Source organism: Dama dama, chromosome 11 (assembly GCF_033118175.1).
Source record: "Dama dama isolate Ldn47 chromosome 11, ASM3311817v1, whole genome shotgun sequence".
NCBI classification, from domain to species: Eukaryota; Metazoa; Chordata; class Mammalia; order Artiodactyla; family Cervidae; genus Dama; species Dama dama.
Window position 1 is genome coordinate 79433652 of NC_083691.1, and position 27502 is coordinate 79461153.

Consider the following 27502-nt stretch of genomic DNA (forward strand, 5'->3'; position numbering starts at 1 on the left):
GTTGGAGTAGCTGCAGACGGTCAGTGTGGCTGGAGTGCAGTGACCAAGGTGGGCAACGTGAGGGGTCAGATCAGGCAGGGCCTCGCAGGCCATGGTTGGGGGACAGACTTCACTCAACTATGATGGGAACACAATCACTGAAGGTTTTAAGGAAGTGAGTGCCATAATGGGATTACTGGGTACAAACAGGGCTGGCTGCATTTTGAGGAATGAATTAGACAGGGACAAACAGGAAAGTGGAGAGAACAGCTGGGTGGAGGTTTGAGTCTGTTACTAGTTTGTAGGATACTATGGCTAGAGTGTGGCTCCTCAAGGGGATTTCAACAAGCAGAGGTGGTTGGACTGGAAGGGAACAGAATGTCCAAAATCAGCGAGCAGGAGGAAGCAGGGTGTGGTAGGGAAGTTGCTCTGTAAGGAGCAGAGGGAGGGTGGTGGTGAGAGAGGGAGGGTGGTGGGGCACTGTAGTGCCCCCAACTCTGCCAAGAAGATAGAATTGGGAGATGGAGATACTAAACATTTAAAGCAGATCTTTAACAGATCAGCTTTGCTTTGCAGAAAGAGCTCTCCTGGGGTGTTTCAAGGAAACTCAGTGGGAGGGGAGATTGGAGCTTGGTGGTTATTGAAATAGCCCAAGGACAGGAGAGATGGTGTTTTCCCAGTAGTTGTCAACAGTGATAACTATCATTTATCAAATGCCTTATGACATGCGAGCCATTGTACCAAGTACCTGACATCTGTCATTTCTCATCTTTGTCACTGAAATTCCCCACCACACGTCCTCTAAGGGGAGCACAAGGGAGGGGAATGCTCTGATCAGACACCCCCTCCTAGCAGCTGTGGAGCCTCTTGGCCCTGCGTGGGGTAGCATTCTGTTTCTGTAAGAAAATCACTGTTTTTTGATGAAGCAACTTTTCTAAAGGCGGTAGAGCTGAATGCATTGCAGAGGTGAGATTTGAACTGTAATCTCTCTGATTCCAAAGACCATGTTCTTTTAATTATATCAAACAGTTCCTCATATCTCTAGCAAAACCTGTGGTGATGTAATTATTTATATGAATGTTTTCCTTTCTCTGCTAGAATTTGTACTTGTTGAGAATGGCCTTGCATGCTAAGTCACTTTAGTGGTGTCCAACTCTTTGTGACCCATGGACTGTAGACTGCCAGGCTCCTCTGTTTGTGGGATTCTCCAGGCAAGAACACTGGAGTGGGTTGTCATGCCCTTCTCCAGCAGATCTTCCCGACCGAGGGATCGAACCTATGTCTGTTATGTCTCTGGCATTGGGAGGCGGCTTCCTTACCACTAGCGCCACCTGGGAAGCCCTTGTTGAGAACAGAGACTGTGTATTATTCATTCCTGCACCCCCAGTGCCAAGCCTAGGAACTGGCACAGAGTAGGTATATTTTGACCAGAAGAACCTATATAGATGTGGTGAATATACACAATGGAATATTACTCAGCTGTAAATAAGAATGGAAAATCCCCATTTGCAGCAACATGGATGGACCAAGAGAATATTGTACTTAGTGAAGCAAGTCAGACAGACAAAGATAAATACCATACCACTTACATGTGGGATCTAAAAAATAATATAAACGACTCTATAGACAAAACAGCACCAGACTCACAGACACAGAAGACGAACTTATGATTACCAAAGGGAAGAGGAGGTAGGGGATAAATTAGGAGTAGGGGGTTAGTAGATACAAGCTACTTACATAAAATAGATAAGCAACAAGGATTCACTGTATACTGCAAGGAATGATATTCAGTAAAAATCCGAGAAAGATAGCTGAGTCACTTTTCTATAAACCCGAAACTAACATGATATTGTAAATCAACTCTACTTCACTTTAAAAACCTCTATTGAATAGAGGGTAGTTCTCCTATTAAGAATCTGAAGTCCTCTTTCATTGCCCACTTGAGCTTCTTGTCTTTTGCTGTAAGAAACAGCACATGTGAAGAGTTGCTAGCCCGTGTTTCCATCTTTGTAATAATGTCGTCAGTCCTGATGGCTGCAGGGAACACCACCAGAGCAGAAAACCCCATGTTCTGTGCCGACTTTCCTCCAAACCTGCTCACACTGATGCCAACTTCCCCAAGTCCACATGCCGTTTAGTTTGAGGTCCTTCACTGTGAAAGCATCAGCAGGGCTGACAAATGGAAAAATCAGACCATAAGTTTATTGTGAGGTTATGGGTTATAGGCATCTTATGAGATTTGAGAGTTATGCACACACATTACTGCAGAGATGCAGGTTTGCTGAAAGAAGAGATGGTAATTGTGCAGCCAATTAAAATTCACACTGCGTAACACCAACATTTTCTCCCAGTGCTAGCTGACAGTAGGTTTTAATTATGCAGTAATAAAAAAACTCCCAGAAAAACAGCAGTAAATTACAGTCTATTTCTGTGAATGATCTTAGTCCAATAGCTAAAATCTACAAATTATATAAAGCAAATATTTCAAATTAAATCACAGAATGTTTGTAGAGCTCTGTTTGTGCATAAGGCATCAGCATATTTTTAATTGCCACCTTGCCGTTATGGTTAGAGAGCATGATCATTGAATAGGGGATGGGGGACGAAATGGAATTGGCACATAGGGGAGGGGCTAGGGGTGAGAAACCAGAAGCTCTGGGACAATAAAAAGGAATTTAAGGGAATTCCCTGGTGGTCCAGTAGTTAAGACTTAACCTTCCAATGCAGGGGATACGGGTTGGATCCCTGGTTGGGAAGCTAAGATCCCACATGCCTTGGGGTCAAAAAACATAAAACAGAAGCAATATTATAACAAATTCAATAAGGACGTTAATAATTGTCAACATAATTTTTTTTTTTTTTAAAGGAATTTGAGTGGCAGGGCCAGTGGAGGTCTTCCTTGGCTCCTTGCAGCTTCTGGGATCAGGCAGGAGTAAGACCTCTGCACTGCTGGCCGGGCATAGAGACGAGGGATCAGCAGTGCCCGAGGCTGGGACCACAGTTTGTTCACTTGCTCGGAGCATAAGCTGTTGGTGTTGGGACCTGCAGGCTGCAAGGAGGGCATGGCTGTCTCAGGCATATTATTTCCCTGTCCTCTTAGCAGTTCTAAACCTCTCTTTGAAGAGTTATGATGGAGCCTGAAGCTTATAGAGTTTTGGGATCCTTCAGAAAGAAAACAGTACAAAAATATCTTCTCTTTTGCAGAGTTTTTAAAAGTATATGACCTTGCCAGGGCTTAAGTTTAATTAATTTCACATAAATCCATTTTTATCTGTGACCCTTGGGGTCTACACTGTTGCAGGGTGTAGAGTGTCTTGAAGATGGGTGTGAACTCATGTAGCCAAGAAAACTCATGGCAGCCAGGGAAAGCAGCACCTCTGGCCTGTCACTCACTCAGCTGCACACGTGGGTCAGGGTGTATCTAAGCCAGCAGCCATTTCCTGAGTGTTTCCTTTGTGCCGGGTGCTGTGAGCACGGCCAGTGCTTTGATGCTTCATACTCTAGCATAGCCGGGCATAACAGCTTTCATTTCATCCCTTCCCCAAATAATGTTAGCATTAACTAGCCACTTTTCAAAAATTTTTATTTTTATTTTGGAGCATAGTTGATTAACAATGTTGTGTTAGTGTCAGGCACACGACAAAGTGATTCAGCTGCACATATCCATGTATCTATTCTTTTTCAAATTCTTTTCCCATTCAGGTTATTACAGAGTTTTGAGAAGCATTGTCTGTGCTATACAGTGGCTTGTTTAACCAGCTACTTTGAATGACAGAAACTGGGGTGGAAGGAATGCTTTCTTAAGGGCCTATGTATGAATGTGCTGTTGCAGACTGTGCGTTAGCTGGGGGTTGCGGGGGGTGCTTGCATTTTTTCCTGACCAGATCTGGGCATCCTGTGATAGTGCATGGTGGCACTAGAAGGGTCTTGGCCTTTTGGGATATCCTGGCACATGCCCTGCCCCCAGTCCCCCACCCCGGGCTCCTACAACCAGAATCACGGCTGAAAACGACCGTGATTACGCAGATCCTAGTCCTTAACCAGGACAATTCATAGGAGTCATCTGAGGCCCTTGGTAAAAACAGCTGATTTCTGGAGCTTTCCTGACTTCCTACAACAGAAATTACAGAGACAGAGCCTGTGAATTTGTACTTTTAGCAAGTATTTTAGGTGTTTCTTAACATCAAGCAAGTTTGGGTATCACTGAACCAAAGAACATGTGAAACACATTCTAAGGTAATAAGGGAATGTGAGTTTTCACTGGGTAAATTAATTGAATAGGTAGGAAAAGAGGGAGTGCCATAATATTCCTAATGATGGGTGATAAGAAGTAAAAAATACGTAATCATGCATTTATTGCTTGCCAGGTACTACACTAAGCATCTAATGATTAAATCATTTAATGCTCCCCACAGATCTTTGAGGTGGAGCCTTTTTAACTTCCCTTTTACAGAGGGAACACATAGTAACTTGCCCAAGTCATGTAGAGGACGAACTCCAGATATGAACCTTGGCAGCAGGATGCTGGAGCCCATATGCTTTCTCCTATTTTATACAGACTGAAATATTGTCTAATCCTGGAGAAGCTACACTGCTCGATATGGAGATTAGGGGAAGAGCCTAGAACACTCTGCCAGCTGCAATGGAACCCCTTAAAGACTCTCTGGTTCAATATCCAGGGTCCTGAGGCTGCTGTGGTGTGGAAGGCAGTGAAGTGGAGTATCATCAGTGTGGGTCTGGATCTTGTGTGTGAGACACCGTGGGCCTCCCTGAGCTGTTTGCTGCAGTGATGCCCTTGATCACGTGAGAGGGGATGTGGCCCTGGGTGAGAGAGGCACCCAGGGGCGGTGATGGGAGTGGTGCTGTGTACCAGTCCAACTACTGGGGAGGGTGGTTAACAGTGTGGTGTGATATCCAAGAGCCTTTGTTCACTGTGTGACTGTGTCCATTTTCTTTTTTTAAAAATTGTATTTGTTTATTTATTTTTAGCTATGCTAGGTCTTTGCTGCAGTTTGGGCTTTTCTCTAATTGTGGTGAGTAGGGGCTAGTCTCTGGGCTTCAGTAGTTGTGGCTCCCAGTTTCTAGAGAACAAATTCAACAGTTAAGGTGCTTGGATTTAGTCACTCTGCGGCATGTGGGATCTTTCCTGGATCAGAGATCAAACCCATGTCTCCTGCATTGGCAGGTGGATTCTTTACCAATGAACCACTCGAGAAGCCCGACTGTGTCCATTTTCTATTGATGCTGTAACAGACTACTATAAACTTGGCAGTTTAGAGTAATACCCACTTATTTTCTCAGTCATGTGGGTTGGGAGTTTAAGTAAAGCGTGGCCCTCTACTTAGAGCCTCACAAGACTAAAATCCAGAAGTTGGCTAGTTTGGGCTCTTATCTGGGAGTCCTGGGGAAAGTTCCACTTCAAACTCATTAAAGTTGTTGGCTGAATTCAGTTTCTTGCTATTATAGAATTGAAATTCTTATTTACTTAATAAGTGACTCCTTTTATCTTAAAAAAAAAGGGGCATATCAAGTTTTTCTCATCCTTTGAAACTTTGATGAGTTCATCTGCTACCAGGCAGAGAAAAATTTCTACTTTCAAAGTCTTATTTGATTAGGTTAGGCTCACTGAATACTTCAGGATAATCTCTTTACTTTAAATGATCAGTAAGTGTTAGTCACTCAATCATGTCCTCTTTGCGACCCCATGGATTGCAGTCCACCAGGCTCCTCTGTCCATGAGATTTTCCAGACAAGAATACTGGAGTGGGTTGCCATTTCCTTCTCCAAGGGATCTTCCCAACCCAGGGATCAAACCTGAGTCTCCTGCACTGCAAGCAGATTCTTTTACTGACTGAACTACAAGGGAAGCCCCAAATGATCAGTAGTCTATCTGATTAGTCAACTGATTAGTTACCTTAATTACATCTGCTGTGTAATTATATAACAATGCAAATTGCATAGTCAATATTCAGTGAGCAAAGGCTGTGGGGCCAAAATGCTGTCTGGCACAGTGACTCCAGGCAAAATCTCTTAGACTTAGTGGCCTAAAAGAAATGCCAGTTTTCATAGATATGTGATATGTACAGAAACCAAGATATTTTGCTCTAACAGAAGGAGTTATATATTATTCTGAAATTCTGTGTTTCATTCCAAGACAGAATATATTTTCCAAATAATGACTTGAAAGCTAAGAATGAGCTAAAATAATTTCTTTGGGAAAATCTGCTAAATAATATCAGAAGCAGCATGCATCATTTATCCTGCCCATCCTCCACCTACCCTCCCACCTCCTCACTCACCAAGTTGGTTTGAAAGTTTTCAAAAATCCTTTTCATTAAATTCTGGAGTATAAAGCTAATAGACCATTAACCAGTGATAATGCCAGACTACACTTTAATGTGTTCCTCTCCGCTCCCTGCGCCCCCCCCCCCAAAAAAAAAGCATACCTCCAAGCAATGCTATTTAAAAAGAGTATTTGAGCCAGTGTCTAATTTGAAGAAAATGAATACCTTGAGAAATAACATGGATACCTTATAATTTTTCAGTCAAAAACTGTCAAACAGAAGTTTCCATGTACTGAGATTTTTTTCCATACTAATTCACTCTAAAGTATTTCTCTTCCACCATGCCCTTTGCAGAAGTTCATTGAGATTCACACTCTTCTGTAAGTTATTGAAAATGAACGTGGTCTTTTATTCTATGTACACTCCAAAGAACATGTTGGCATTGAACAATGACAGTAAAGATGGAAAAAATGAAAAACTAAATGTAGTTCCAGTTTCCAAGATTTAAATGCACCATATTTTAAGGTTGGCACCTTCATATACATGCTATTTCTTGGTAGTACAGAGAGACCAAACAAGAAGTTTAATTTTTCTGACTATAAAACAATGGGAAAAAAAATCTATTTTTAATTAGCTTGGGCTGATATGAATGATGAGAGCAATGCAGACTCTGTATTTTATTTGCATTGTTTTTACAGTTGCACAGGGATAAGTGACCTTGAATTCAGTATAATGAATGAGCCCTTTAATCAACTTTTATATGGATGATCGATTTGAAAATTTTGCTTAGCAAGATAATCCATAGCACACTGTCCAGGATGCATGTGTCTGACAGCTTTGTGCAGCCCATTATGGGGCAACTAGTAGTGTAGTGTTAGCCGCTCAGTCGTGTCCAATTCTGCGACCCCATGGGCTGCTGCCCGCCTCTGCCCATGGAATTCTCCAGGCAAGAATACTGGAGTGAGTTGCCGTTTCCTTCTCTAGCGGATCTTCCCAGGGATCAAACCTGGGTCTCCTGCATTGCAGGCAGATTCTTTACCATCTGAGCCACACAGATTGGACGGGGCAAGTAGACAGAGGTAATATACCTATGTTCTATTGTCACTTCTGCAGCGTGATCCCACTTACACTGAGTATTTTATTTTTATGAGAATTGAAGTTATTCATATTCCTGTGAGTTCCTTTTAGAAACGTTAGAAAATGCAGATAAAGATAAAAGAAGAAGGAATAATTCCATGTCACAGATAGCCTCTTTTCCTCATGGTGTGTGTGTGTGTGGGTATGTATACATATATACATATGTATACACACATATACACAAACATATATATCATCTATCTATCTACATATTTTCAGATTTTGAAAACTACACATGTAGATGAATTAAGCTATGTACTATGTTGTATATATACTCTGTGTCTTCAGATAGTAGCTGGTGTCTTGTGACAATGTTTACTGTGATTGCTGATTATAGTCACAATTCTGAAAATTTAGTGTTGGCAAGTTTTTGGTTGTGATCATTTGAGTCCTATGCTTTAGTGATCCTTGTGCTCATCCAGCATTTTAGCATATTCCAAAAGGCTGAATGGTTGAATGGGTCAGAGGCTGAAAGATAGCTAAACTCTAATTACATGTTTAAAACAGTATTTTTGGATTTCCCCATTCAGGGCTCCAGGGCTCTGTCTCCTGCTACAATTTTATTCTGTAGGGCTTTCAAAAGTCACTTCACTTAATTCTGCAAATCCTCAGAGGCTGATAAGCATCACAGATGGAAAAACAATTTGATATTTGTTGTCAAGAGACAACAAATTAGTCAGGGTTAGAGTTAACACCCCTTCATTCCAAGTCTGTGGCATCTCCTGTTGCTTCACTCCAGCTCTGCCTCAGGAAAGGGAACCTTGTACAAATATTTGCATGCTTCATGCAACCAAGAAAACTTACTCTGAAGTAAATAAAACTTCAATGATCATATCCTAGCCTTTCCCCCAGAAAACATTTACTTTTCAAAATATGTCCAGACATATTTTGAAAGCAAATCTTTAATCCTATACAACTTGAACATAAAAAATATTTTCAGTAAACCTCTTTAAATATTTTTAAAGAGAATGAAACTATGAATTATAAGCAAAAAGTAATTTCACATAAGAAATACAGCAGTACTTAAACTGTTAAAGGAGAGGAGTGTTGCCCTTCACAGGGAATTTCTATGAGAGGATTTGTTTTTGTTGTGATGAAGCTGTTTTCGCAACTATTTTGAAATTCATCCTAGCTTCAGGATCAGTTTATAAGGTATACTAGGAAAATGCTCCTATTACCTGTTAGTCTCACTACTGGTATTTGAGCAGACTCAAATGTATTATCTACCTTGAACATCTATTTCAGTTCTCTCCGTGTAATGTTTACATCTTAAAGACAAAATGAAGTAAGAATAACTCTTCCATGATGGTGATTTGCTATCCTAGAGTCTGGGATAGTCTCTGTTCAAAGCAATGTAGACCAGGCCCCAAAGACCATTCTGGAAGAGAAGTTCCAAAATTGTTCTGAGCGAAGCCAACAGTGCCTGTGAGAACTGTGAAGACACATTCTACACTGCCTACTTTGTAGGAGATAAAAAATCATTTGGTTGTTGAGTTCTGGCACATTGTTTAAACGATCAGTTTCTATTACTTTTTATGTTGATCTAGCATATACGCTTTCTGTATTATTTATAATAGCTGTCATTCTTTTCACCTGACAAATCAACAATGAGAATTTCTTTGCCACGAGAAAATATATATGAGGAGTTACTCTTTTGGAAAGATAGTAAGAGTTGAATAATCAAACAACAGGGTTGCAATGAAGCAATATATTTTCTGTTGTACACAGTTCAAGAATCAGCTATTTCTTTGTAAACATTAAAAGTTTGTAAATGAGGTACATGTAGAGAGCCAAAAATCAATCTATATTTAATCCTTCCAGTCACTGTTAACAGACCTACAGTCCCAGTAAAGAAGAGAGAAACACAGAGATGTATAGAAATGTAGGGGCAACATATAGAAATGCAAGCAGAGTGAGGGAATCGAGAAGTGTCTGCCCATGCCTTTACATTCCTCCTTTTTTGTGTTTTGACCAGGACAAGGCAAAATAGACTGGATCAGAGGACCAAAGACTGATGTTAGAAGTCTTTATGTAGGCACTAGCTCTTATTAAAAGCTGGGCAGGTAGAAGGATACGTGAATGGGGGCAATCTTTGTGCTATTTACAATATAAGGAAGATTGAGAGTCCCTGTGAAACTTGCACTTTCTACACTGATTAGTGAAGTCAGGAGTAAGGAATAGTTAAAGAACAAAAAAGACATGAATTTTTTTTAAAGAAAAGAGGTCATTTATGTGTAAACATAATATTTGGTCTTACTACAGTGCATAGTGATTGTTTCGAGGAGATGACCCACAGTATTCATATTTTTTCATTAAAAATGTCTTCATTATAATAACTGGAGGACTGAAGATGAACAAATACTCAAATAACTGCTGAAACCACTGAATATTTTACTGAAATGCAGTCTTTTCCTACCATCCTGAGGAGCAATAGACAAGGATTTGTAGAGTGATTTATTTCTTAGTGATCCTTTTCTTATGTAGCTTAGATCACAATTCAACTTTTGTCCTTGAATAGAATATAATTTTCAAAATGAGGTTATTATATACATGTATGCAGATATAATATATAGTGTATGTAATAATGTTCTTTGTCACTTACTGGATATCAACAGAGGCCTTTTCCCCCCAAGGGGGAGTATATTAAGTTGCAAATATTTTTAATATATTAATTTGCATGAAATGTTACCATCTATTGACCAAAGGTATCATGCTTTAGAAGAATATTAAAAACAACAGAACTTTTCTTTTTGCATATGAGATTAGTTCCTCAGTTTTATTTCTGATGGTGTCTGTAATGAAACAGCAAAAAACAAAAAAATAAAAAGTTGTTTAGTTGCCGCTCTGTAAAGCACATCACTTGTGGTCCAGGTCTTGAAGTGTTCTTAATTAGGCAGACAACCTTGTTAAAGGGAAATGGAAATAGCTAATAATTGTGCATGAGATCTAATGAAGGCATTACTGAGGGAACCAAGGAAGATATATTTCTGGGCAAAAAAGAGCAGTCACTCCCTTTGTGTGACATTAGTTTCTTAAAGGAATGAAAAAAAATTAGGTTCCAAAGAGTACATAGAAGTTCAGTTTCAAATAATTTCAAATAGTTTCAAGAACACCTGAACTACTTGGCTTTGATTTTCTCCAAGCATGTCTTTAAGCTGGTTGAATAAATACTGGGAATGACTGAGTGGGGTATTTCAAATCAAAACTGGGTTTGAGAGCTAAGGTTTAGGACAAGAGAATTAGAAAAGAATCTTAACTCCTACATAAAACAAGGCACCCCAGTGAAACTTCTAACAGCCAAGTGAATCAAACCAATGTAATCAGTACCCTCAATGCTACAAACACAGACATATGCTGGATAAAAGCAAAATAACAATAACAACATAATAATAATGAAATCTGAGCTTAAAAGGTGAATACCTAAGCACAAAAATGGAGAGGGAACTCAAAGCCAGAGCAACAGAACAGAATATATGGACTTAGGCTACAGAGAGTTAGAGGGGAGCTCTTGCATAAAGCATGGAAGATTGGATGGCTACTGCATCTATAGAAAAGAGATGAGAAAACTAAGGAAATAGCAAGGAAGTTCTCTGGATGCCTGGAGCTATAAGTGAGGATAAAAACAAAAGTGAGTTACAAGAAATCAAATCCCCAAATTTAACTTATTTTACTATTACAATATTAGAACTACAAGCTGAGAAATTATTAACAAAACTCTTTTGAAGTCCTCAGAGAAGCAAATAGTAAACCACTAAATGTGGATTCTTCCATAAAACAGAGCCCTTAAGACATCTTAGAAAATACAACCCTCATTGAATATGAGTTCATAATTAAAATGGTAAATTATGTGAGAAAATTATGCATCAGGACAGAAAATTAGCTAGTGCAAAATAGAGGAGAATTAGTACTCCAAGCAGAGAAAATAGAACATTCTGAAAGATTCTATACAATAACTATAATTAGAGGACTTTTGAGCTTAATGAAGGAATAGAAACTGTAATAAACACGAACTGATGTATAGAAAAAGAACATGTAGATTTGAAAAAATTCAAGTAGAATCTCTAAAAATAAAAAAGTTATTAAAATTATAAACAATACTTGACTTAAATAATATATTAAGTACCAAAAGGAGATAACTGACCAAGTGGAGAGTGATCTGAGGAAGGTACTAGTGGGCTGAACCTAAAGATAAAAAGAAAGACAGTAAGTACTGGTTAAGAAACATGGAGGAGAGAATGAGAAGGCCCAACAGAAAGATGGGACAGAGGCAATAATTTAAGATATAATGCCTGATTTTTTTTTGTAGAATTGAAGAAATATATTAATGCCTAAGTGGAAGAAGCACACAGGTTCTAAAGAATATGAAATAGATTTACACACAGACATCCTATGGTGAAAAGTGTGGAACCATTTAAGGCACAGACAAAAATGTAAAAGCAGCCAGAGAGAAAAACTAATGTCCTGCTAACAGGTATCAACAGTAGACTGCAAAAGAAAATAGAATAATAAGTAGAAAATTTTAAGGGAAATTCACTGTTAACTTAGAATTCTAAACCAAGTTAAACTATAATATAAGAATTAAGATAACATATAGACATTTTCCGATGAAGAGGAGCAGGGCATTTATGACTTAAAGACTCTTACTCTTAGTACTTCAGGAGAGAGGGAATGGAACTCAGAAGGACTTGGGCGTGAAAAAGCAATGGAGAACTAATATTGCTGAACATGTTGATAAATCTGCATAAGTGCTGACTATAAAAATAAAGTTCATTTAAGTGACAGTTAAAGTGGAAGCAACATTTCCAAAGTAATATTGTGGAGCAGGAGGGGATGGTGCAGAGGAAGAGTGGAGTGTATATCAATATACACTACATTACATTTCAGGATACATTAATTTCAGTCTCTAGGTTATGTCTTCATGTTCAAAATGAAAAAGTAATAAGTAAAAAGAGTAGAAAGAAATCAAGTCAGCAAGCCAGTAGTGGGAGACAAAGGAATTAAGAAATTCTATCAGACAATGATAGGAAAGAAAGAAGAAAAAAACTGAAAACAAAATAAAGAGGTTAAATGGTTATATACATGAATTTTATAGAACTTTTAAAACACATATACATATTTTATAATTATATCAGGCATATTAAGGATTATAATCATATGAGATAGGTGATAAATGAGAGGGAAATGGGGAAAAAATTGAGTGTGAAACTAGTGATTATTTACTGAAAAATGTGATTAATTCAACTCTTTGTTCTTGATTTAAATTATGGAGAAGGGAAAGTCAGATGAAAGAGATAAATTCAAGAATATGAATAAGCATAATAATTGTAAATAGATAAAATTTATTGAAATACATAAAGTCAAGAATTGAAAGGAAACATTTTTTCTCTTCTATGAGATATAGCTAAAATCTGAAAGAAAGTAGAGATGGGAAAAGAACATATCAGACAAATAATACCTGAAAGAAACTTGACATAAGAACATTAACATCAAACTAAATAGACTTAAGGCTTCCCTGATAGCTCAGTTGGTAAAGAATCCGCCTGCAATGCAGGAGATCCTAGTTTGATTCCTAGGTCGGGAAGATCTGCTGGAGAAGGGATAGGCTACCCACTCCAGTATTTGGGCCTGGAGAATTCCATAGACTGTATAGTCCATGGAGTCCCAAAGAGTAGGACACGACTGAGTGACTTTCACTTTCAAATAGATTTAAAGTCACAGAACAATATTAGGAGTAAAAGATAATTGTGGATAAAAGAGACAGTGTACCAGTAGGCTATACCAAAAGAGTGGCATAACAAATGCACTATATTACAATGTAGTTACAAAATATAGAAACTAAAAGTGCACAGAAATGCAAGTATAAATTGATAAAGCCCACAGTCATAGTGGAAGATTTAATAGACTTCTTTCAAAATCAGTAGAAAAACATACAGAAGAGTGGATCAACACATTTAACAAGCTTGACTTAATATATAGACAGATATAAATATATAGATTTAGATATATCCCTGCCCCTTAAAAACATAGAGAATGCATGTTCTTCCAAATACAGGCCAAATACATTAACGCATACTAGGTCAAAAGTGAAGTCTTAATATATTCCAAAGAATGGCTATCATATAGATCATGTTCTCTGGCCATAACTATACTTAAAAAAAAAAAAAAAACTAATACAAATATATCAAAATAGTAACTAAAAAGCCCTCAAAATCAGCAACCCCATTTATATGGAAACTAAACAACACACCTAAACCCAAAATGGTGATCCTGTGTAAGGACTTTTCTGTTTTTGAGTCATGGTTAAGTTCAAGGATGCCCAGGAAGGCATAATATGTAATAAAATCCATGTATACCTATACAAATCTCTGTTATCTGGCTCTCAGAGAAATCTCAAGTATGTGTTTCTGTTTCCAGTTTTACAGATGAAGAAAATGGGGGTCAGTAACTTGCACAGAGTCACACAACTTATAAGTTGTGGAAACAGAATTCACCTCCATTTTCTTTAACACTGGCATAGAGAGAGACATACAACTGGAAATTGCCCGTGAAGAGAAGAGATGAAATGGCTAATTTGTACAAGAAACCCAAGAGAAGGAAATGTGGTTGATTCATTCATTGGGCAATTATTCAGAGAGTCAATATGTAGAGCTCACAAGTAAATGCAGGTGAGCTCTTTAAGGAGTTGAGGCTGGGTAATCAGGCTTTTCCAGAAGAGAGAATAGTACTATCTCTTGTTTTAATAGCATTTTGTAAAATTTAACTCATGTTACAAATATTAGATATTATCATGAATGTTATAGGTTGCCCAGAAGTCCTTGTGCTTCCTGGAGGCTTTATGGAAAATCTACATTATTTTAGTGGTAAATTCCAGATAACAGAGTTTATGCTCAAAGAGTAGTACGAGAACCTAACTAGGAGATTTTCATTATCTCCCTGGCCTAGAGAGTAAAATAAAGTGATGCACAATGAAGTTTGTGTGTGTGTGTTTGTGATTAAAGTAATTCTTTTTTTAAAATTATTTAACCATTTTTAAGTTGAAGTATAGATAATTTATAATATGTGTTAGTTTCAGATATGCAATGAAGTGATTCAGTTATACACAGTTTTATGTAGATACTTTTAAAGATTCTTTTCTATTACAGATTATTACAATGAATTGAATATACTTCCATGTGCTATATAGTAGGCCCTTGTGGTTTGTCTATTTTATATATACTAGTGTGTGTATGTTAATCCCAAACTTCTAATTTATCTCTCCCCTGACCTCCATCATCATGATCCCCTTTGGTAATCATAAGCTTGTTTTGTATGTCTGTGAGTCTATTTCTATTTTGTAACACATCAAAATTTAAAGTAAGATAACAGTATCATGTTTTTTTTTTTAACCATTTTTGAAAACTATATTTTACCCCACCTAGAGAGAAATAGGTATCCTTATCTCCTCTTCTTTTGGAGGTAAATGAATTTTCTTCTGGCTGTCTTTTTCACTGAGTGCAGATCTTTTAAATGTCTTAACAATGCTGTCCTTTCAGTGGGCCAAAAGTTTAAGCTCCTGTTCTCCCAGACAGCCATTGGTTCCCAAAACTCTAGTTTTGTGGTGTTAACATTTAATCCCAGGGCACTTCTGGCTGCAGAGTTTGTCTACCAGTTTGGTTTCAGCATATTACTTTTATGAGCTTTGGGGATTTCTGTTTCTTTCTTGTAAGCTGAGCAACGCATTTAAACTTACATTTGCATTTTTTTATCCAGCGTCTAGATTTTCTGTAGCAGGTGGGCTTTTCCGAACTTCAAGTCTGACAAGTGCATATCCTTAAAGCATTCTTCTTAACTGCAGTTAGAGTGAAATTTCCAAATATGAGTCTGACCATATCTCAAATTACTGTTCAAAACTCATCAATGACCTCAATAACTGTAGAGATAAAGCCCATATTCTTCTTGTTTTCTAGGATGGTTAATTTATTTCTTTTCTTTTTAAACTTTTAAATTTTGTATGAGGGTGTAGCTGATTAACAGTGTTGTGATTGTTTCAGATGAACAGTGAAGGGACTCAGCCATTCATATAGAGGAGTCCACCATGCTCCTCTGTCCACGTGATTTTCCAGTGGAATATGTATCCATTTCCCCCCAAACCCCTCTCCTGCCCAGGCTGCCACATAATATTGAGCAGAGTTCCATGTGGTATACAGTAGGCCCTTGTTGGTTATCCATTTTAAATATGGCAGTGTGTTCATGGCCATCCCAAACTCCCTAATTATCCCTTTCCTCATCCTTCCCCCGGCAACTGTAAGTTTGTTCTCTAAGTCTGTGAGTCTCTTTCTGTTTTATAAGTCCATTTGTATCATTTCTTTTTAGATTCCAAATATAAAGGATGTCATATAGTACTTCTCCTTCTCTGTCTGCCTTACTTCACTCAGTATGACAATCTGTAGGTCCATCTATGTTGCTGCAAATAGCATTAGTTCATTCTTTTTAATGGCTGAGTAATATTCCACTGTTATATATATTACATCTTCTTTTTCCATTCCTTTGTCTATAAGCCCACATTCTTGAAATGGTCCATGAGGACCTGCACAAGCTGAAAACACCCCTATCCTCATCAGGTGCCTTCCTTTCTTCACTTCGGCCTGAGAACTCTCTTATTTCTGTAAAGGTGGTATTTCTTTCAGCCTCAAGACTTTCACATATACTTCTCTCCTGGATTGCTTTCCTTGAATGCTCTCCTGGATCACTTTTCTTGAATGCTTTTATCTAGTTAACTTTCTTGTTGGCATCTAAGTTCCATGAGGGGTGGGATCATCTCTGTAGGTTCCTTGCTGCATGCCACATGTTCTGATATTTTAGACATTCCACAGTATTTGTTGAATGATGTGGTTTAGTCACTAAGTTGTGTCTGACTCTTTGTGACCCCATGGACCGTAGCCCACTGGGCTCCTCTGTCCATGTAATTTTCCAGGCAAGAATACTGTGGGTTGCCATTTCCTTCTCCTTCTTCCCCACTCAGGGATTGAACCTGGGTCTCCTGCATTGCAGGTGGATTCTTTACCAACTGAGTCACCAGGGAAGCCCCATGATTCCTATAAGAATCATTCAATAAATGAGCTACTTGTCTTCATCGTTATACTTACTTTTCCTCCTTTGTTCATTGTCTTTTGAATAGGACAATGCATTGTCTTTCAGGCTAGAAAGTGGAGCCATTCTAGTCTCCTCTTTCTTTTACACTACCACTGGTAATCAATAATCTTGCTAAATATCTAAGAAAATTATTCTTTCTTTTTAGTTTTGCTACCACTATCCTGCCTGAGTTCATTATTTCTTACTTGGATTATTACATATATTACCTAACTGAGTAACTTGCTCTAGCTTGGCTCCTGCAAACAAATCTATTTTCCTTCCCTTCTTAAAGTTCTTAAATGTTTGCGCATTAATGCCTTAGTCTGACATGCACATTTATTGTGTTTCTTCTTCATCTCCCATCCCTCTCTATTCCATGTGCATCATAAGCTTGAGTTACGTTAATCAGACTTTCATAGAGCACCTATTACTTGGCAAGCTATATACTAGAAACTGTAACCTACATCATTTCAGTTACTCCTCTGAAAGTCTGAGTTTGTATTTTCCTCGGGAGGGAACAGAGATGTAGAGGGGGAGAAATTACTTGGTCTCTAGATTATGTTGCCGACCTGTGGCAGAGCCAGGACTGAAAGCCAGATCTTCTGAACTCCAGAGCCCATGTTCATTCCATTAGTGTGTTTCCAGGAACAAAGTTTGAGAACATCTTGGAGAATGAAATCTACCATTGAGTCACTGAGGCAAATGGCAAGATGATGTCATGGTGATATAAAAATCAGATGCCAATTAAGAGATACATTTTTAAAAGGTCTTAAAGGAAGCTTTTTCTTATTTTCTTTTTTTTTCTTTTTCTTTTCTGGTTTCTCTTCACCTCTTCCTTTCCTAGACCATGGAAACAAAATCAAATAATAGTCCTTAGAAACAAACTCAGAACTACTCCAACCCTAGACAAAATTAGAAGATAGGTTTTTTTTTTTTAACTTTTTATTTATTTTGGAATATAACCAATGAACAATGTGGTGATAGTTTCAGGTAGACAGCAAAGGGACTCAGCCATACAAAAACATTTATCCATTTAGAGGGCAGGTTTTATATGGATCATTTTGATATGTCTTCTGATAAAGTTTAGAATTATATTTTCCTTGACTTTAAGTCTTAAGATTCACTTATTACTGTTTGATCCTCATGTTTTTTCCTGTCAGTCATATAGAATGAGCACCTGGGATCTATGTGTGCCCCAGTTTCCTTTCTTGGTTATTGCTAGATCCTGTGGGGAAGCGGTTAAAAATCTGCCTGCAATTCAGGAGACATGGGTTCAATCCTTGGATCAGGAAGATCCCCTGGAGGGGGAAATGCCAACCCACTCCAGTATTCTTGCCAGTAAAATCCCATGGACAGGGAAGCCTGGTGGGCTATAGTCCATTGGGTCGCAAAGAGTTAGACGTGACAGCACAGATGCACGTGTACATGTAGAGCCTAAATAGCGGTTCTTAGAGCTAGGATCCTGATTCCCTGAGCCAATCCATTTACCCACTCCTCCTTTTGTACTTCTAAATAACTGTTGAATTCTTCATTTCTTCTCTAGCTTTCCAATAGCCTTTTAAACTACTGACTTTGACCATCTCAGATTTATCCTGCACATAATTTCTAGAGCAATCTGTTTGAAGCACAAGTGTAACTGTGTTATTTCTTTGCTAAAAAAGAAACAAAACAAAACAAAACCTCTCAGTGGCTCTTGGTCAGCACAGGCTAAAAGTCAAATAACTCAGCATAGCCGATACCTGCCCCTGCCCCTGCCCCAGCTTTCTCTCACAATCCAACGACATTGAATGTGGTTTCTTAAAGTGCTGACTTTTAAAAAACTTTAACTTATTTTTAAATTAAATATAGTTGCTTTACAATGTTGTGTTAGTTTCTGATGTACAGCAAAGTGATTCAGTTATATATATACATACAGTAAGACCTTGTTGTTTATCCATTCTATGTATGATAATTCACATCTGCTAATCCCAAATTCCCAATGCATCCCTCCCTTTGCCCCACACTGGCAACCACAAGTCTGTTCTCTATATCTATGAGTCTGTTTCTGTTTTGTAAATAGGTTCGTGTGAGTTATATTTTAGATTCCACATAGGAGTGACATCATATGGTATTTTTCTTTCTCTTTCTGACTTATTTCACTAGTATGGTAATCTCTAGGTTTCTCCGTGTTGCTGGGCTTCCCTGGTAGCTCAGTTGGTAAAGAATCTGCCTGCAATGTGGGACATCTAGGTTTGATCCCTGGGTTGGGAAGATCCCCCGAAGACAGGAGAGGCTACCCACTCCAGTATTCTTGGGCTTCCCTGGTGGCCCAGACAGTAAAGAATCCGCCTGCAATGCAGGAGATCTGGGTTCAGTCCTGGGTTGGGAAGATCCCCTGTAGGAGGGCACGGCAACCCACTCCAGTATTCTTGCATGGAGTATCCCCACAGACAGAGGAGCCTGGCAGATTACAGTCCATGGGGTCATAAAGAGTCGGGCATGACTGAGTGACTAAGCACATCCGTGTTGCTACAAATGGCATTATTTCATTCTTTTTTTATGGCAAGGTAGTATTACATTGTATATATGCACCACTTCTTTATCCATTCATCTGTTAATGGACTTTTGACTGCTTCCATGTCTTCGCTAATGTGAGCAGTGCTGCTATGATCATAGGGATTCATGTTTCTTTTCAAATTAGAGTTTTATTTGGATATATGCACAGGAGTGGGATTGTGGATCATATGGTAACTCTATTTTGAGTTTTTTAAGGAACATCCCTGATGTTTTCCATAGTAGCTACACCAATTTACATCTCTATCATTACTGTAGGAGGGTTTCTTTTTCTCCATACCTTCTCCAGAATTTGTTATTAGTAGACGTTTTAAAGATGGCCACTCTGACTGGCGTGAGGTGGTGCCTATTGTTAGTTTTGATTTGCATTAAGGAACCACTTTTTATACTTCTTCAGACAGATGGTGGGATTGGGTTATTTTGTTAGGCACAGTTACACTGTGCCTGCCTATTCATGTTTTTTTCTGAGAATATTTCAAAGATGAATGGATTTCTAATTCCCTGGTCTCAAGTCCGATCCGATGCAGCTAGAAGAAGCAGGCTGTGACGAAACACAGTGTGGTACAGAGACCACCAAAGCCGGGCCAGAGGGTCAGGTGGGGACTTGAGGGCTCTTTCGTTAGGCCATGGGTACGTTCACGGAAAATATCTAAAGTCCCATAGACTCATTCTTCAGCCACTCTAACAAAGACATTCTGAAGAGTTCAGTGCTGGTATCTCATTAAAGACTGCATTTAGCTTTGGTTCATTCTCCCACTCCTCAACTCCTGTTCATCCAGCAGAACTCTGAGATATTGTAAATGTCCAGCCCTTGCCAACACAATTCCATTACAGATAACCAGTGAACCCCAAACAGCAAAAGCAGAATAGGCAAAGCTTCAGATCAAATCACTATCTTGAAGGAGAAGCTTGAGTTAATTTTATGAATGTGTGGATAAAGAAAAAGAGAAACTAGAACAATTAGAGAGGAGGTGTCCTCTATGGTAGACAAAGGAATCCTAACAGGAGTTATGCCCCTAAAAGAGAGAAACCAACACATGGAAGACAGTGTTTTAAATAATCATTCAAAAAGATTCTCCTAAAATAAAAGAACCAAATGACCATGTTGAAAAGACTATGCTGGGGGTGGGGTGAAATATAGCTGTCTAGATCAAGATATATTCTGCTTAAGCTATACATTATGTCAAAATTATCAAAGATTAAAAAACAGAAGTTAAGAAAATTGAAGTACTTTTGGAGAGAAGAAGCAATGCACCTCCAAGAGGCCAGTGCCTGGAATAGCTTCAGACTTCTTCCCGAATATGATTCTAGGAAACAGCAGAGCAGCTGCAACAGAGTTCAGAAGGAATATGTGGCCCCAGATATTATAACTGGCCAAGTTTTCATTCATTTATAAGGCAGCAAGTAAACATTCTTAAATATGGAAGAATTTATGGAATATGATCTCTTTGAAAAAGCACTCCTTGACAAAACCAAAACCAAACCAAACCAAACCAAACAAAAAAACCCAGAGAATCAAAGGGTCAATCAAAGTATTGAACTGAGAAATGGAGAAGATATGACAAAGGCACATATAAGATCATTGAATCCAAAGAAATACAGACCTAAGATTAAATACCTAGGGGGTTATGGTTGTGAATGGAATGGAAATATTACATATTTTAGGGCAGAAAAACAGTAAAGCACCAAGATAAATGTGGATGTAGGGAAAAGAGAAAGAAGGAGGGAAGAAGGGAACAATTTTAACATTTCATCCTCCATAACAGTGTTGATATGAGCTAAAGTAGAAACATGAAGTTAAGAATAAGGAAAATATAGTAGTCATTTATCGGAAGTTCAGCAATTTCCTTTAGTTTTGTTTCAGATAATTATAATTCTGTTAAAATAATGTAAAATTATACTTAATACTCCCAGTTAAAATATTATATATGTTCTAGTCCTATTGTCATAAAATTCTTTCTGTCCAATTCTGCTCGCCTGTCTGAGTGGCAGTATGTTTAAAGCAGGGCTTCTCAACTTTATTGTGTCTATGAATCACCTGGGGTTCTTCCTGGAGTGTAGGCTTGGGGGAAGGGCATGAAACTCTGCGTATTGAGTAAGTTCCCACGTGTTGCTGGCTTCCCAGGTGGCGCTGGTGATAAAAAACTCACCTGCCAATGCAGGAGGCATGGGCATGTGAGATGCAGGTTCAATCCCTGGGTCAGAAAGATCCTCTGGAGAAGGGCGTGGCAACCCATTCTAGTATTCTTGCCTGGAGAATCCTGTGGACAGAGGGAGTGTGTTGGGCTAGAGTCCATGGGCTCACAAAGAGTCAGACACGACTGAAGTGACTTAGCATGCATGCACACACTCAAGTATTGCTGGTGCTGCTGCCTCTTGTACCTTACTTTGAGCAGCAAAGGAATTTAGGCTGTAAACACTGACCTGGTCCCAGATGGCCTACATTGGATTGCAGAGCCACTACTTACTACTTGTTTGACTGTGAGCAAGTCAGATTCTGTACCTGGATTTTCCAGTCTATAAAATTGAGGTTTTACAGATTATTATTCCCAACAGCAATCTGTAAAATGACTATAGGTTATTATTCTCAATAATAATCTATAAAACAAGAATAATAATAGTGCCTGTCAACAAAAGTTAAGTATGATAAAAATTCCAGTCAATCCTAAAGGAAATTAACCTTGAATATTCATTGGAAAGACTGAGGCTGAAGCTCCAATATTTTGGCCACCTGATACTAAGAGCTGACTCATTGGAAAAGGCCCCAATCCTGGGAAGGATTGAGGGCATGAGGAGAAGGGGTCAACAGAGGATGAGATGGTTGGATGGCATCATTGACTCTATGGACATGAGTTGAGTAAGCTCTGGGAGATGGTGAAGGACAGGGAAGCCTGGCATGCTGCAGTCCATGGGGTCACAAAGAGTCAGACATGACTGAATGACTGAACAACAATGTGATAAAGATTGATTGTTGCTACAAACCATATTAACCCTGGACCAGAAACCCAACTTCTCCTGGCTTCAGTTTCCCCATTTGTATAAATTGCTACCTCATAGAACTGTGTGACAACTAGAAGTAGTTTATTTAAGATGCCCTTCATGGTATCTGGCATAATATAGATAATCAGTACAGGATAATTACCTATATTTATTGTTATTATATGTTATAATATAATAATACTTACTAACCATTTCTTCTAATAACCCATATAATCATAGATCTACCAATCCATTTATTCACTCCCTCATATTTTATTTATTCATTCTCTAACTAATTTTTGAGTTTTTCCTCTATTTCAGGAGATGCTAGCTCAAGCATGAGAATTATGTCCATAAACAAGACAGTCTAGTGGACCTTTCAGTCTAGTAGAAGAGAAGAGGCAAAGACATCATATGCAAAGCCATAGTTAAGTGTTGTGAAGAAAAACTAAAGCAAGATCAAGGATGGAAGATGATGCTTGGGGTAAGGAGAAGGATTATTAGACAAGTGGTCAGGACAGGTCTCTTAGAGGAAGAGACAACTGAGCAGACACCCAGATAAGGTGAGGGAGCAGAACTTGAGAAGTTCCAGTGAAAATATTTCCATCATAGGTTCTTATGAGGTTGGAGGTCAGTGTTTCTAGTTCTGAGAGAATGTGATACAATGCCAGGAGTTAGAGGCAGGGCCAGATCAGTATTTTCCAAACCCAAAGTCACAGTTCATCAGTGGGTTGCAAACAGCATTAAAAATAAATTAAAAAAAAAAAAAAGGATGGGTCAGGATTGAAGGTATCACAGTCCATATTAAGGGTAAGTGTTGCTTTGTGGAATTAAATATATGTACATGCATGTGTGTTTGTGCTAAGTTATGATTTAAAAATGTATTTCGTACTTTAAGTACCAGTGCAATAAGTTTCAAATATAGTGGACTAAATTATGTTGACCCTTGTGGTCTGTGATAAAGAGCGAAGGTTTTATTCAGAAAGGCAAGAAGCCACAGAAGTCTGGCAAGCAGAGGAGAGCTGCACTGGATTGATATATTGAAGTTCTTTGACTTCGGGGTGGAAAGCTGACTGAGGGGAGCAAGAGTGAGAGGAAACAAGGATACCTTCTTGCCAGATCACCTCTCACCTATAGCACTGTGGTAGGCAGGTAATGTCTCCTGCACCACCAAAGGTGTCCAAGTCCTAGACCTTGGAGCTTGTGCATATGTTATGTTACGTGGCAAAGGGGACTTTGCAGATGTGCTTAAAATTGAGATGCAGAGAGTATCCTGGATTATTTGGGTAGACTCAGTCTAATCACAAGAGTCCTTAAATATGGAAGGGAGCAGCAGAAGAGAAAGTCAGGGTGATATGATGTGAAAGACACTTCACGTGCCATTTCTGGCTTTAAAGATGCTGGAAGAGGCCATGAGTCAATGGATATGGGGGATTTGTAGCTGCTGGAAAATACAAGGATCCTAGAACTTTTGGAAAGCAACTTGATACTTTGATTTTAGCCTGGCATGGTCTGTGTTGGACTTGTTAACCTACAGAACTGTATGGTTATAAATCTGTGTTTTTTAAGCCACTGTATTTGTGGTAATTTCTTATGGGAGCAATAGAAAAATGGCACAATCATGTTGCCTCTTAAACCCATCTTCACCCCCTCCCTCATCACAGACCTCTTCAGAGCACTGACATGAGGTCTGGATTTAAGTTCCCTCAGTTGCCCTCACTGCCCCACAGGTTCCCCACAGAACTCTCTGTTCCTTCTGCTGTCTGCTGGTTTCCATTCTGCATTTCCAGCACCTGCTTTCAGTGATTCTCAATAGAGATGCCTAGCAGTGAAGGAACATTCAATCTGAAATCTTTTGTTGTCAAAAAGAGATACAGAATTAAGTTGAGGAAAATGGGGAAAGAATTGAGGTTGGGGGAGGCTGCAACTAATTTCTTTCACTTTTGAATTTTCATTTTAAAATGTTAAGACAAGTGGATTATCTCATAGCTGTTGGTATTCAATGGTGAAAAATTGATGATTAATTCACTTTGGGTTTATTATAGCAAAGGGCAATGGTTTAGTTTGTCCAAATTCAAATATAGGGCTGAACTAGTTGCTTTTAATACATTCTGTAAATGTGTGGGCAGTACTGGAGCCAAGTTCTTTGTGCTGTATCACTACTGGCTGGATCAGTGTTACTCAAATACTCTACTAGCCATATGGTCTTCAAATAGAAATGACATGTCGTAATTTTTACTATGAATGACATCATTAGATTTGTCTAATGAAAAATATAAGGGATAAATGTTTCATTAGCACTTATTCAGTAATGATAACGTCTAGTATTGAGGAAGCTTTTTCTAATTTTGACAGTTTTCTCACACAAAGAACTCTTAACCCTCACAGAGATCTTGTTTGGCAAGAAGGACAGGTGTTCATCTACTCTGCAGATGACAAGCAAGGGACTCTGGGAAGTTACTAGATCTGCCCAAAGTAAGTGGCAGAAACTAGAACCCAAGTTGTCAGATTCCTAATTAGCATCTTCACCAGTTCCCCTTGATATCCTAAAAAGCTTCACCTTGTTTATTTGGTATCTTAGCAGAAATGATCCACATGAGGTTGGCCTTGACACTCTGAAACTCCAATTTTTAAATATTTCCAACCATTCAAATAGAGATTTGTAACATCTACAACCTTGGTACGCAGTGAATACTAAGTACAGTTTAACCACTTATTGCTGGTTAGGGTGTATTATTATCAATGTTGATTATTGTATTGTGAGGTCCTTGAAAACCGTTCGGGTTGTCAGTGCCTATCCCATGTGATTCTGCATTGCCAGCCTTTTATTATTCTATTGACTTTTCTCCTCGATAGTTTGTCCTCCCAGGACACTGGCTTCTATTAAAAACTCTTGATTGTTTTCTTCTCAAAGAAAAGTTGCCTGAGGGACACATCTCACCTGTGAAGCAAGGTGCATGGACTTTGTGAGTGTCCCTTATTGACTTTGATATATCCTAGATGGTTCAAGTTATCAGAAGCCTGACTATAATGCCATTCACATTGGATATTACCATGAACATATAAGTAACACTCTCTTGAAAAGAAGATTATATGGAGCTTATTTATTTATTTGCTGTCCTGGGTCTTCTCTAGGTGTGGGCCTCAGGCTTCTCTTGCTGCAGTGCGTGGGCTTAGCTGCTTCACAGCATGTGGGATCTTAGTTCCCTGACCCGGGATCGAGTCCACATCCCCTCATTGGAAGGTGGATTCTTGACCACTGGACTACCAGGGAGTCCCTACATGGAGCTTATTTTTAAAATATTGCTTACAGTTATTATCTCATAGGGATCTGATGACAAATGTTGAATAACATGCTAATGCCTATGACAGATGTGGCACCTTGAAATCTGTCCTCATGTAAGGTTTTCTTTTATGGAGCAGCAACTAAGTAACAGAGTTTAAACAGAAGATTACAAAATAGAACAGGATAATGTCAACTTAATAGAGTGTTTTAATTTATTCCTATAAATCCCTTATGTAAGTCTTAATAACCTTTAATCATGTTCCACTCTGCCATTATAAACAAAGTACTAATTTGTTATTTGGTAAATAGATAAACAGTATTTACATGTTAATCTTAGAATACAAATTCTAGGGCATTTTTTCCCCCTCTAAAGCTGTTTGAACTTTACAGCCACCTTATTAGTTCTTATTTAAAAATATTGAAACAATATTACCAGGAGATATTTCTTAATTTTGTATGAGATAGTTCGTTGACTATATTAAGTACTCATGCCCAGGAGAACTTTGATTGAGAACACTGTTAAAAAGAAAAAATAAAAACCATGTAAATTTGCAAAAGAAAGCAAATGTCATATTACTTAGCAAAATGTAATTTCATAATTTAAATTCCATTGATGGCAGAAGGGTATTTCTGGGGGAATTTGCCTACAGGGGAAAGGAGAGAGCTAGAATGGATTTGATTCCAGGCTGTGTGAATCACACCTGTTGGGTGGTGACAGAGCAGGCTGTTAGTTCTCAATGCCGTTTGAGCTGTGCTCCTTACTCCTGCTTGAAATTGCTTCAAGTTTTCCACATTTTTTACCACCTCTGCTGCACGACTAGTGCTGAATAAAATGCTGAGATGCAGGCTTCCACTGCAAACTGGTACACGAGCTTGAAAGGATGCTGACACTTATCCTATCTTAGACAGATAAAAGTGTCATCTGCAAGTGGTTTTTCTATTATCCTATTGAACACATCTCTTTATTAACCCATATCCTCTTAGACCTTCTTGCAGGGCAAGCTGTGGTGTTTACTGCCTGGGCTCAAATATTGGCTTTCCTGCTAACTGACTTGGTTGCTTTGAGCAAGTCATTGAATGACTCTGGGCTTTAATTTCCTCATCTAAATAAAAAAAAAAAAAGATTATAATGCCTCATAATTTTGTCATGAAGGCTAGGTGAGTTAATACCTATAAAGCACTTGGATCAGTGCCTGGTACAGTAGTAAATATGGCATATTAATAAATATCAGCAATTAATGGTCCTGGGCTACAAAATCTTTGAGGTCACTGGTTTATTTATAATTGCTATATCCACAATATCTGACATGGCATACAGTAGAGGTTCAGTATTTAGGCTGAATATTTATGTGGTACATTTTCTAAGAATCGAAAGTTAATGCTGATACTAAAGTTTTATATTTTCTAGTCAACCCATTAGGAAACAAATCACTGTCAGTAAAAGGTCAGGTTGAAAATATCAGATTAAAGATACAACCCCTGAAGAACATTTATATAAAAATGTTTATAGCAGAAGCTTTGTTTCTATTGAGAGAAAATAATATACCTTGATATGTATTTATAGGCAAAATTCTTATGACAAAATGCCTATCTTAAATGTTCACCTGTTTTTGGCTATTCGATGAATGATTTACCACTAAAGACTGAAACTCTGATCAAGTATTTCACATCACTTTCAGAGTGAACAGACCACCATTCTTATCCCTACCCAAATCTGGCAGTCCCAATTTCCCTCACCCTATTCTACTTTTTCCCATATGGACACAAATCACCTTATTACATTATATTCTATATCGTTTAATTGTTTGTTATGTTTGTCATTTAGCATCTATATTCTTTGGCTAGAATATAAGCTATATGAGGGCAGGTATCTTTGTTTGGTTCACTAATGTATCCTAAGTGCCCAGAATAGCACTTAGCTTGATAGTACTTAGACTCAACAGATCTTTTTTTCTTTTTTTAAAATAATTATTTATCTTTTAATTGAAGGATAATTGTTTCCAATATTGTGTTGGTTTCTGCCGTACATCAACATGAATCAGTCATAGTTATACGTATGTCCCCTCCCTCGTGGCCCTCCTTCCCACCTCCCACCCTATCCCACCCCTCTATGTTGTCACAGAGCACAGTTTGAGCTCCCTGTAGACTCAATAAATCTTTATTGGATGAGTGA